General features: G+C 36.1%; 1 long non-coding RNA gene across 1 annotated transcript in view; it reads left to right on the top strand.

Moving 5' to 3' along the window:
• The first annotated feature begins 3232 nt into the window (after nt 1-3232).
• Nucleotides 3233-11438, top strand: part of LOC131549039 (uncharacterized) — a 29573-nt gene continuing 21367 nt past the window's right edge. The window contains exons 1-2 of the long non-coding RNA XR_009273319.1: nt 3233-3374; nt 4429-4695. This is a non-coding gene — a long non-coding RNA (uncharacterized LOC131549039). The remainder of the gene's footprint in view (nt 3375-4428; nt 4696-11438) is intronic.

Raw genomic sequence — 11438 nt, 5'->3', positions numbered from 1 at the left:
ACAAATTAATGTAACATGGCTAAATAAAAGTATCAATTTCTTTAAAAAATAAAACTTTTTAACAGTAGGGTCTATTATCAAATGACATAATTTACACAAACAATGAGGATGTGAATTGGGTTGAACATGTTAATTTACAATAAGACACACAAACAACCCTAAAAGTCTTTTAAAGTCTTATGTAGTACAAAACATAGTAAAACAACATTTTGCTGTTACACACTCAATAAATCTGTGAATTGTTCACTTAGTACAACATAATATCAGTGTGACACATTTCTGTCTTGTAGCTTGTACTTGGCCTCAATAGTAATTGCTGTCTCAAATGAAATTCAATGTAAATCTTAATCAAAAGATTAAACATGCTGCTAGTCGATTGATATACCACTGTTATTTCACACACTTAAGCTGTTTATGTATAAAATCTGGCCCAAGCCCCATATACACTGCCCCGTTCAGACGTGACACAAGCCAAACCGTCTTCCTGTTAATTCCTCCATTGTTTGGTTCTCATTGTCTGTGTAATCCGGGACTGAGATGGCAACAGATGCAGATGGAAGCTGCCGAACAAACAGGCTGCAACTCGAGAGAAGTGGGTGGATTTTGGACTGTTTTTGTGTTTAGTGTAAACTAGTAATGTGATGGGTGTTCAAATGTTTCTCCTCCTTTCCATATCAAGCAATGACACAAAATACAGTATTTCTGTACTCTCTCTTCAACCAAAATCAATATTCATTGGCAATCTAAATTCCTGGCCTGATGCTGTTTCTTTTATTTCTTCGAGTTGTATGAAAGACTATCTGGATTATGATGAAAATGTCACTGGATTGCTCATTCGTGTAGCATTGTTTGTTTTGTTAGAGATGCTGGCACAGTAATATCTCAACCCACGAGGCTGCGGTTCAGGTGTGGCAAACCTTCTTGTGTGTGTCTCACATCTGTTTTCCAACATCGCTACCTCCACCTCAACCCTATTATGGCAAACAATGACTTGCACCAAACGCTTCCAAAGACTCACAATCCTCAGGGACAGCAAGGCATTGTGGGAGATTTAATCACTGGCTGAGGCTCGTGCAGAAGGAGGCAGGTTGTTCTTTTGTGTAGGAACTGAGGCGACTTTGACATTTTGAGAAAGACTGACGTTTAGGACACATTTACATAAGGACAAAGCCTAGAGAACGGTACAGAGAGACAGAAAATGTTAAATGTCACTTGATTGAGCTGCTCTGTGCTGTCTCAAAAGTTTTAATTGTGTTAACAAAATCACATTTCCAGCTACACTGACTGTACATGGACTGTTCGACAGTCATGAATGGACTAAAGACGATTTCCACACATGGTATCTTCATACTTCACTTCAATTTCTATTCACACAAGTCTATAATGTAAGTAATTATGCTTGTCACAACCTTCAGCGTTGGTTGTAATGCATTTCTAAGTAATTGATTAAGTTTCTCTTGCAAAAGTGATTACACTTATTTTTTCTGCCATTTAATTACACTTAATCACATTAAATACTGTATAGACTATAGAACAGTTCCATATAAAACATTGTTTTAACATAAAAATGTAGTAATTAGTAAATATAATAATTTAGAGAGAGTAATTAAGTAATCTAATTACACTGTTAAAGATGTAATTAGTAGCCGGCAATTAATTTCCTTAACTCACCAAAAACTGGTCACGATGTGATATTACATATGTAATATTGTGTGAATGAAAACAAGGCTTTGCTGGGTGTGCCATCGTTCAAAAGTTTAGCTTTTGAAAGAAGTCTCTTATGCTCACTACAGCTGCATTTATTTGATCAAAAATAATTGATAACTGTTTTTTTTAGTATATTTTGTCACATGGTCCTTCAGAAATTATTTTCATATGAGTTAATTGCTTAATTTTGTATTAAATGAACAAGAACAAACCCAAAAAATCTTTATTTGTTCCCAGTCATGTTTAAATATGTCAAGCACAGGTTAAAAAGTTGATTATGTAGCATGACCTACTTTATATTCTTGCTTGACTAAGAATACTGTTTAAATTCAATTTGACTGAACAACACTGGATGAAAGACAAAAGCTCTGTCTCCTTTCCATTTATACCGCATGAGGTCGTATACTTTCACCTTTATGAAAGTGACAGGCCAAATTTCATTATTTTATGGGGACTGACTGCCCCTCATTGACTTACAATGGAAAGGATATAATTTTGCAGATGTTGGTGGAAAAGCTCAAATGTCAGCCTCTTTTCAAACTGCCAGACCTGCCTTAGCACAGGGATGAATAATGGATCAGTCACCTTTGTCTACTGCTGAATATTCTTACATAAATACAAAGACTCATAAAACACATAAAAGAGCATCTAATTCATCTTTTAACGCAGAGATCAAACGGTGCGATAACTCGGCACACAGTCCATTTTTCTTAACGACAGGCAGGTAAATGAAGAACACCTTTGTGCTCGCTCCTGTCTCTTGTGTCTGGAACAAACGTCGGATTTAGCCTTGACTGCTGTCTTACGTGTTTCGCTTGGTTTTCGTTAACACTTACACAGAGGAGAAAGGCTATACAGAGTCCAATGCACACACACACATGAGGTTTTGAGGAAAGACTGAGGTGATTTTTAGGGACGTTTGGTCAAACCTCTGTTGTTCCGAACTTATTTGATTTTCTGCCATGGATTACAAAGTGAGATGTTAAGCGAAATTGCTATTTGCACTTCTCTTTTCCATACAATGAAAGTGAATGGAGACAGATCATCAAAAGTAGTTCATTTGACTCAAGAGCTGTATTCTGAAGTCAAACAATAGCTTTGTGTGCAACAAATAAATTTCATTTTACGGAAAAGAGCAGCGTGAACATTCTTCAGAACATCTCCATTTGTGTTTCATAGAATAAAAAAATGATGCAGGTTTGGAATTAGCCTACATGAGGGTAAATATAAAGACAGAATTGTGACAGATGGAGATGAATTTCAGTGTTTTTGTTTTTGTTTGTTTTTTCCTCACTAAGCTGTACAAACACTGCATGTCCTGATGTCATTTATTATTTACCTATTATTATCGTAACAAATGTATTACTCATTATTAAAGCATCTGTATGTAGTTTTGTGCATTTTTCGATTTTGAAGCCCCCTACAGTTAAGTGTGTGGAATTCATTGTCGTAAATATATCACTGTTTGGATTGCAGTTCATGTATATTTGTTGCTGCCGTAAAGCAGTCCGCCATTTTCGCGGAATTTCGTACCCGCTCTTCTTCAAATTGACATATTCCCAGTCCAAGAAGGTATATTTATGGGGAGCGTGGTAAAGAAATGCAAGCCATTTGCTTTATTAGAAGTCAATGTACCACCAGAATGATTTTGAAACTGTTATTTCAAGGTAAAAAACGTACTTGCTTTAACGTTAAATGCAATCTAATGTAAAGTAACGGAATCTTTAACATGGAACCTTTCCATTGCACATAAGGTTCTTTAGATGGTTAATCTTAACAGTAGGTAGGAAAAAAAATATTTTATGGAATTTTAATTAAAATGTTCTTTGAATAAATAAAATTATTTTTGGACCAAATATTTGTGTTCCAAAACACCAAGGACCAATTGTTAATTGTTTCTACACTCTCCATAGCAAGACAGCTTAACTCACCAGCTCCAAAACCTGCTGCCCTACGCCAAACTCCTGCGCTCTGCCCTGGACCATTCAATAAGTAGACTAGTGATCATTTCAAAATGACATGTTCTGTGGGACTGCAAGATGCCTTATCTGCTCACTCTGAACAAACTGCCATTCATTCCCCATTCTTCTGCTTTAAAAATATCGAAATATATAAAGAAAACAGAAAGAAAGTAGAGCAGCTAGGGCACATTGCATACACCGGTGCTGTCTTTCATTTGGTTATTGTGCAAAATAGCTGTGCAATATTTTTTTGTCAATGGTTTACTCTAAAAGCTTTTCCCTCTGTCAGTATGAAAGGAAAGCAATAAAGGTCTTTCAATGGGCATGAATAAAACCAGGGAGAACAGAGGGGAGCCGCTGGGGGTTTGGCCGAAGGGCTTCTATTCTTTAGCTGGTAATCAAATTGAAGCTGAAATGAAATGGAGGTTTCTTATGAAAATAGCCTTTGTTGACTGGAAGGCTGGTAATTCATAAACAATACGTAAGTCTTTTGTGAGCATAATAACATATTCATGCTCTCAGAGAAAAGGAAGGAACAGGAGAGAGAGAGAAAGAGAGGCAGTGTGGCAGCGAATACAGGGCTACAGAGGTTTGGCTTATATGCGTCTCAACTACTGCCAGAGCAATAACTGATGTTACTCTGTGTCACCTCCTCTCTCGTTCTGTCTCACACTGTCATTTTCTCTCTTTCACAGTCTCTCTCTCTCTCTCTTTCTCTCTCTCCATAACTTCATTGTCACTGGCTTTTGGTATTTGACAGGAGTACCAGAGACTGGAGGTAGTTGGTCTTCAAAACGAATGAGAGGCATATGAACTCTGAATTACCTGCAGAGGAGCTCAGTGCTGGATTGGAGGCAGCGTGGAGCATCAGTGGTCTTCATAAAAACATGCAAACTTGGACATTGGATGTATTCGCTGGAATGAAGGTTCATTTCTGTGGGATAATGTTCCAGACAAGACATTTTACTTTTCAGATCACCTGGGAAGGGAAGATGAGAAAGTTTCTTCATCTCTGCGGAGACCAGTGGTGAGTAGAAACTGATTTTGACAGCTGTTTACGCGTCTCTGAAGTTCATGAGCAATTCTGTCTGACAACGCAAACAGAATCCTGGGCTGCAATTATAAAACCAGTAACTTCAGAAAAGACGCATATTGCAAAAACTAATTGATCTTTCTCTGTGCTGCTGTGATATAATATGTCAAACTGTTTTGGCTTGTCCTTGGCTTAACTCTGTTTGGTGCTTGAAAAAGTCATGCTGAGGAAGTTCAGGTGGCCAGTCTGATTCACTTGCTGCACTGTTCAGTCTGACATGCATGCATGGAAAGCTCTGTGATCTTATTTTAGACTAAATGCTTTCATATGCAATCTATTTGCAATGCATTTTAAGTAGGACATATATAGTGTCAGTTGTGCATGCATCTTTCATTTGTATTAAATAACACTCTTTATTCTAATTACATGCTCTAGTGATATTAATTGTCGGATTAGATTAGACTAGAATTGTCATTGCTGTATTAGTGAACCACTAACACAACTCATATAACAAGAAGCATTTTACACATTTCTCACTGTATTTATGTTTTTTTAATGTTTCCTTTATTTAATTTTCCCAGATGTACTTTTCATTTTTTTTTTTTTTTTTTACGTTGATATATATATATTTTTTACTAATAATAAAATGAGAAACTTCAAAATACATTTTTCAATTAGGGAAATGATTAATGCAACAAATTATCCTTAAAATGTTCTTATGTTTTGAGTTATTTGCAGACTTTGCGTTTGATATTTATCTCCAAAAATGTGATGTGCAGTGTGTAGGGTTTTCTCCATCAATTAAACATCACACCTGAATGTTGGACCAAATTTTGCACTTGTAATCTCTAAAATGAGATTTACAAATAGACCTCTGTTTCATACAACAGTCCTCATTGAGCAAAGATTGGCACATAGGTGTATTTTGAGGTAAGTGGCCTATTCAAAGGATGACAATCATCAGCTTTCTTTTTTTTTTGACTCTGTGAATAATGTGAATAACTCAAAGTGAGAGTCAGTTTGAGAGAAACCCTACAAACAGATGTGACATCTGATGGGAATGCTTCATTCTGTTTTACTTTAATAGCTGGTTTCCATCATGGCTTTGGTTCTGAACTCTCTTAAGACAGGCCTTTTAGTAGAAAAAAAGCGTTGGTTTCTAGACAGGGCTGTCTGATCATTTGTTTCCATTTTATAATAGGATCAGTGTTTGTCAGGACTCAGGAAGTTGTAGGGATGAGGAAAACAGAATTAGACAGAAGGACAGAGACAGAAAAGTCCAGGCAGTGGGGAATGAAAGAGAAGAAAAAGGAACAAAATACTCAGATGAGACTGTGTAAACGGATTAGAGAGGTAATCTTTTCACTTGTCCCAGAGAGAATGGAGAAAATGCATGTGTGAAGCAGTGGACGTGAGAGAGAGGGTGGTTGTGAGAAGAAAATTGACATTTGTGGGTACATTTTATAGCAATGGCAGCAAGTAAACAGAGCATCACATAGTTCAGTGAATCTTCTACAGCAAACATACATGGAGTAATGACATCTGAGCAATGCCTGCAGAAGTGGTCAGAGGGTTGTTGGTTTGATCTGGTGCAACTGCAGCTCATTTTATATAATCAATCCAGGACTTCTGTGCTCTTCACCAGATCATATAGGCTACACACACACACACAAAAAAAGTCTAGAAATAATTTTCACTCTGGAATTGCTAATAAATTTCACAAACAATTCTAAAGTAACGGCACTGAATTGAACACAACATCTATCTATCTATCTATCTATCTATCTATCTATCTATCTATCTATCTATCTATCTATCTATCTATCTATCTATCTATCTATCTATCTATCTATCTATAAATTAATTAATTACGTGTTTAAATTGAATATGCCAAGATTTAAAAAGTCAACTCTGCAAGAGGTTTAACAAAACACATTACATAAACATTTTAATAATACTTAAACTCCTTTTTAAGTGAGATTTGTTATAATAAAAACTTTCCCCCAAAATCTATTCAATTTAAGGATGAGATTTAAATGTTTCAAAGCCTCATGAACTGTAAAGCACTGCTGCACTTGACTTAAGCGAATGACCAGAAGATGGCAGTATCCTCCATGATATGAATGTTGTGTGCCTGGAATCATCTGTTTAATATTCAGTATCAGGACAGAATTAGGAGAAAATATTTAAAAAGAGACTGAATCTCTTGAGGCCTTCTTTTTATAATTTAATGCTAAATATTAAATATTTGTAGTTAATTAAATCAAATCAGATTTTTTTTCATCCTTGTTGGTTCTGTATATAAGCAAATATTATATATAGCCTACACTTATATAAACACTTATCCTGTTGTGTTTTCAGTAAGCACAAGCAAGCAAACCTGAAGATCAGTAGTTCAAAAGGTCAATTTAATAACAACATTAAAAATATCAGAATAGCCTTTTAAGACTGTTTTAGCATGTTGCCAAAACCAACGTTTATGCTCTGAAAGTTCAATGGCTGATCTCACAAAGCACTATCACACACTAGGGGTAAATGTTTGCCTTGTTCATTACAGTTTTATGTGATTGCTGGGATCCATTTCTCAATACATAGGTCACTTTTTCAAAACTCTTCACACAGTGAGCACAACAGCGGTCTGTGTGGGCAAACGGTGGATCATTTTCCATTGCTTTCATGAATTCAGTGCATTCAATGAAATCTTCTCTCACTTTTCTCGCACTCTACACGATTACATGCTCTATAAGTTCAAAACCTAATACAATAAAAAAAAACTGAAAACTGAAGAAGACACCAATTTTCTATAAAGTAGTGCTATAGGCCTATTACAATATATTCCAAATCCAAAAAATGAAATACTATCAAAACAATTAGATGTAGCTGAACACGAGTGTTAGTCTTTCATTTTCACTACCATTTATATGAAAGTGGACAATTTATGAATAATTTCGTACTGCAGTATAAACGTGGACCGTGTAGCATGTGAATTCTAAACAGTAGAGAATAAAAGAATAAAAGAAACCATAGTACTATCGGGTGTTGGTGTTTTAGTCAACATTTTATGTGTGACAGACTGTGGACAACAAGGTGTGTTCGTCTTCAGTCACAACCTGTAAAAACCGTCATGTCTTCCAACCAGAAGAGGGCGCCTTTGCTCTGTCAAATATTCCTTCAGCTGAGAGCCGACAGCAGAACTGGTGTTTATATCGCTTGGACACATTTCTCAATGCTTATAGGTCACTTTTACAAAACTCTCAACACAGAGAGTAGTAGCTTAGTAGCCTGGCAAAGAAGTCAATTTCATGTCCAAGATGCTTTACAGTTTTTCTCAATCGATTTGACGCATTTCTCCAAACTCACTGTTCTCAAAACAGTTAGCACAGTGATCTGAACACTTTGTAATTTTCCTAAACAGATTGTACGTTTTCATTCATTTCATACAAATGACAAATCATGCAAATAATTTTCTAAAAACAAAGTGCACAAAACTCTGTAATTTGTCATTCTGTCAAATGAACATGGTATATTTTCGATTGGCTCTAAACTGATAACTACTCAGGTAATCATACACTCAACACAGGAAATGCAGTTTTCCTGATCATTTACACATTTATCACAATTGCTAAATAATAATAAAAGGATATATATATATATATATATATATATATATATATATATATATATATCCACTGTGCTGTAAAAGACTTATCTGTAGTTATCTGAAAAGTTTGTTTGCAGTTCTTGCTGCTGAAGTTGGCACAGACAGATTTTAAGTTTAAAGGGGCAATTCGTTTTTCAGATGGGTGATAGGAGTTGGAGAACTATTTTTGACATTTTACAACTTTTTTGTTTGTTTGCTTGTTTAGATATACAGTGGGGGAAAAAATTATTTGATCCCCTGCTGATTTTGTACATTTGCCCACTGACAAAGAAATGATCAGTCTGTTATTTTAATGGTTTATTTTAACAGTGAGAGACAGAATAACAACAACAAAAAAATCCAGAAAAACACATTTCAAAAAAGTTATAAGTTGATTTGCATTTTAATGAGTCAAATAAGTATTTGACCCCTTCACAAAACATGACTTAGTACTTGGTGGCAAAACCCTTGTTGGCAATCACAGAGGTCATATGTTTCTTGTAGCTGGTCACCAGGTTTGCACACATCTCGAGGGGGGATTTTGTCCCACTCCTCTTTGCAGATCCTCTCCAAGTCATTAAGGTTTCGAGGCTGATGTTTGGCAACTCGAACCTTCAGCTCCCTCCACAGATTTTCTATGGGATTGAGGTCTGGAGACTGGCAAAGCCACTCCAGGACCTTAATGTGCTTCTTCTTGAGACACTCCTTTGTTGCCTTGGCCGTGTGTTTTGGGTCATTGTCATGCTGGAATACCCATCCACGACCCATTTTCAATGCCCTGGCCCTGACGGTACATGGCCCCGTCCATTGTCCCTTTGATGCGGTACAGTTGTCCTGTCCCCTTAGCAGAAAAACACCCCCAAAGCATAATGTTTCCACCTCCATGTTTGAAGGTGGGGATGGTGTTCTTGGGGTCATAGGCAGCTTTCCTCCTCCTCCAAACACGGCGAGTTGAGTTGATACCAAAGAGCTGGATTTTGGTCTCATCTGACCACAACACTTTCTCCCAGTCCTTTACGGCATACTGTGTTACCAATTGTTTTCTTGGTGACTATGGTCCCAGCTGCCTTGAGATCATTGACAAGATCATCCCGAGTAGATCTGGGCTGATTCCTCACCGTTCTCATGATCATTGAAACTCCATGAGATGAGATCTTGCATGGAGCCCCAGTCCGAGGGAGATAGACAGTATTTTTGTGTTTCTTCCATTTGTGAATAATCGCACCAACTGTTGTCACCTTCTCACCAAACTGCTTGGTGATGGTTTTGTAGCCCATTCCAGCCTTGTGTAGGTCTACAATCTTGTCCCTGACATCCTTGGACAGCTCTTTGGTCTTGGCCATGGTGGAGAGTTTGGAATCTGATTGATTGATTGCTTTTACACAGGTACCAAGCTGAGATTACTCCCTTTAAGAGAGTGCTCTAATCTCAGCTCCTTACCTGTATAAAAGACACCTGGGAGCCAGAAATCTTGCTGATTGATTCAAATACTTTTTTCACCCATTAAAATGCAAATCAATTTATAACTTTTTTGAAATACGTTTTTCTTGATTTTTTTGTTGTTATTCTGTCTCTCACTGTTCAAATAAACCTACCATTAAAATTATAGACTGATCATTTCTTTGTCAGTGGGCAAACGTACAAAATCAGCAGGGGGTCAAATCATCCCCCCACTGTACACAATATATATATATATATATATATATATATAAATATATAAAACAAAACTCCCTGTTGAAAAATTGCAATAAACATGTATTTTCATTAGTGTATTTGTGCATCTACAGCTGCCTATGTTTTATAATCATTAGAGAACAAACCTATAGATTTAATGTTAATATTTACTTTTAATAAATGCATTACTAGAAAAAAAATTGCAGTGCTTCATTTTGCAGTAAAGTTGAACTGTTTGGTTAAGATAATTTTGTGTTTGGGTGGCTGTGCTAATTGTTTTGAGAACAAGTACATTGCATTGGAGAAAAGTGTCAAATCGATTGAGAAAAACTGTAAAACTACCAAACACTTTATACATCTCACAGCAAGTCATTCTTCCATAACAATAGCAAAGGTTTTCAACCAACACACATACTTTGTCACTCATAAAACAATGACCTAAAAACAGTAACAACGGGTAGCATTACACAGTGTTTTCTTTTGTAAAAAAAAAAAATTGTTTGAATTAACTGTAGTATATGGTCCATATCAACATTACAGTACAAAATAATTATTAATAATTTGTCCCCTTTTGTAAAGATCATAATGAAATTGAAAGACTACATCAAATTGTTTTTAGATTTGCAACATATTTCAAGATGGTATTACTGTAGAAATGTAGAAAGTTGGTGACTTTTTGTATTTTGTTAGTTTTGGATCTTAGTAAACATGCATATTAGCCATTTAGTTACATAGAGTTTTGGTCTTTGTGCCTGACTGAGAAAAGAATTCCTGTAATTTGAAAGATGTAGTCATTGAATGCATTTTGTTTAATCATGTCAAGTCATCTTTATTTCTATAGTGCATTATACAATACAGATTGTGCCAAAGCAGTTTTGCAGAAATAAATGGAAATAGCAGAACAATTATGGAAACTCAGTTCTTCAGATTCTGCTGTAAAGCAGCATTATAAGACAATAGTGCCATAGCTTAGCTCAAGTTGGTTCAGATCAATAATAGTGTGAAGTTAATTGATCAGGCAACTATAGGCAGTTCTACAATAGGCAGCAATGTTGTTATTCAGCCTGAGTCAGTTCAGTGTTGATTCAGTTCAGTTAAATCCCAGTGTCGATGTTGCAAGATGTGATTCAGTTGTAAAGCAGATTTACAGAAGGCGATAGTGCCATCATCCAGCTTAAGCTTCAGTTCAGCCAATGCAGTCAAAATTACTAAAAGTTAAAAATTGACTTAAAGTTAAGTGTTCCAGACCACTACTCAGCAAGCCAGAAGGAGACCATTGCAGGGAACCCAAAAAGTCGGTGTTTATCCCACATAGACTGCTGTTTTGAAAAAATAACTTGTGTGTAGAGACATTACAATTTTGTTAGAATGTTCCTCAGGAATTGTCACTTGTGCAGAATTCCTTCTTGGTGATATTGGCTGT

This window comes from Onychostoma macrolepis, chromosome 01 (assembly GCF_012432095.1).
Source record: "Onychostoma macrolepis isolate SWU-2019 chromosome 01, ASM1243209v1, whole genome shotgun sequence".
In the NCBI taxonomy this organism is placed as follows: domain Eukaryota; kingdom Metazoa; phylum Chordata; class Actinopteri; order Cypriniformes; family Cyprinidae; genus Onychostoma; species Onychostoma macrolepis.
This window is presented reverse-complemented; position numbering and strand designations above follow the sequence as displayed.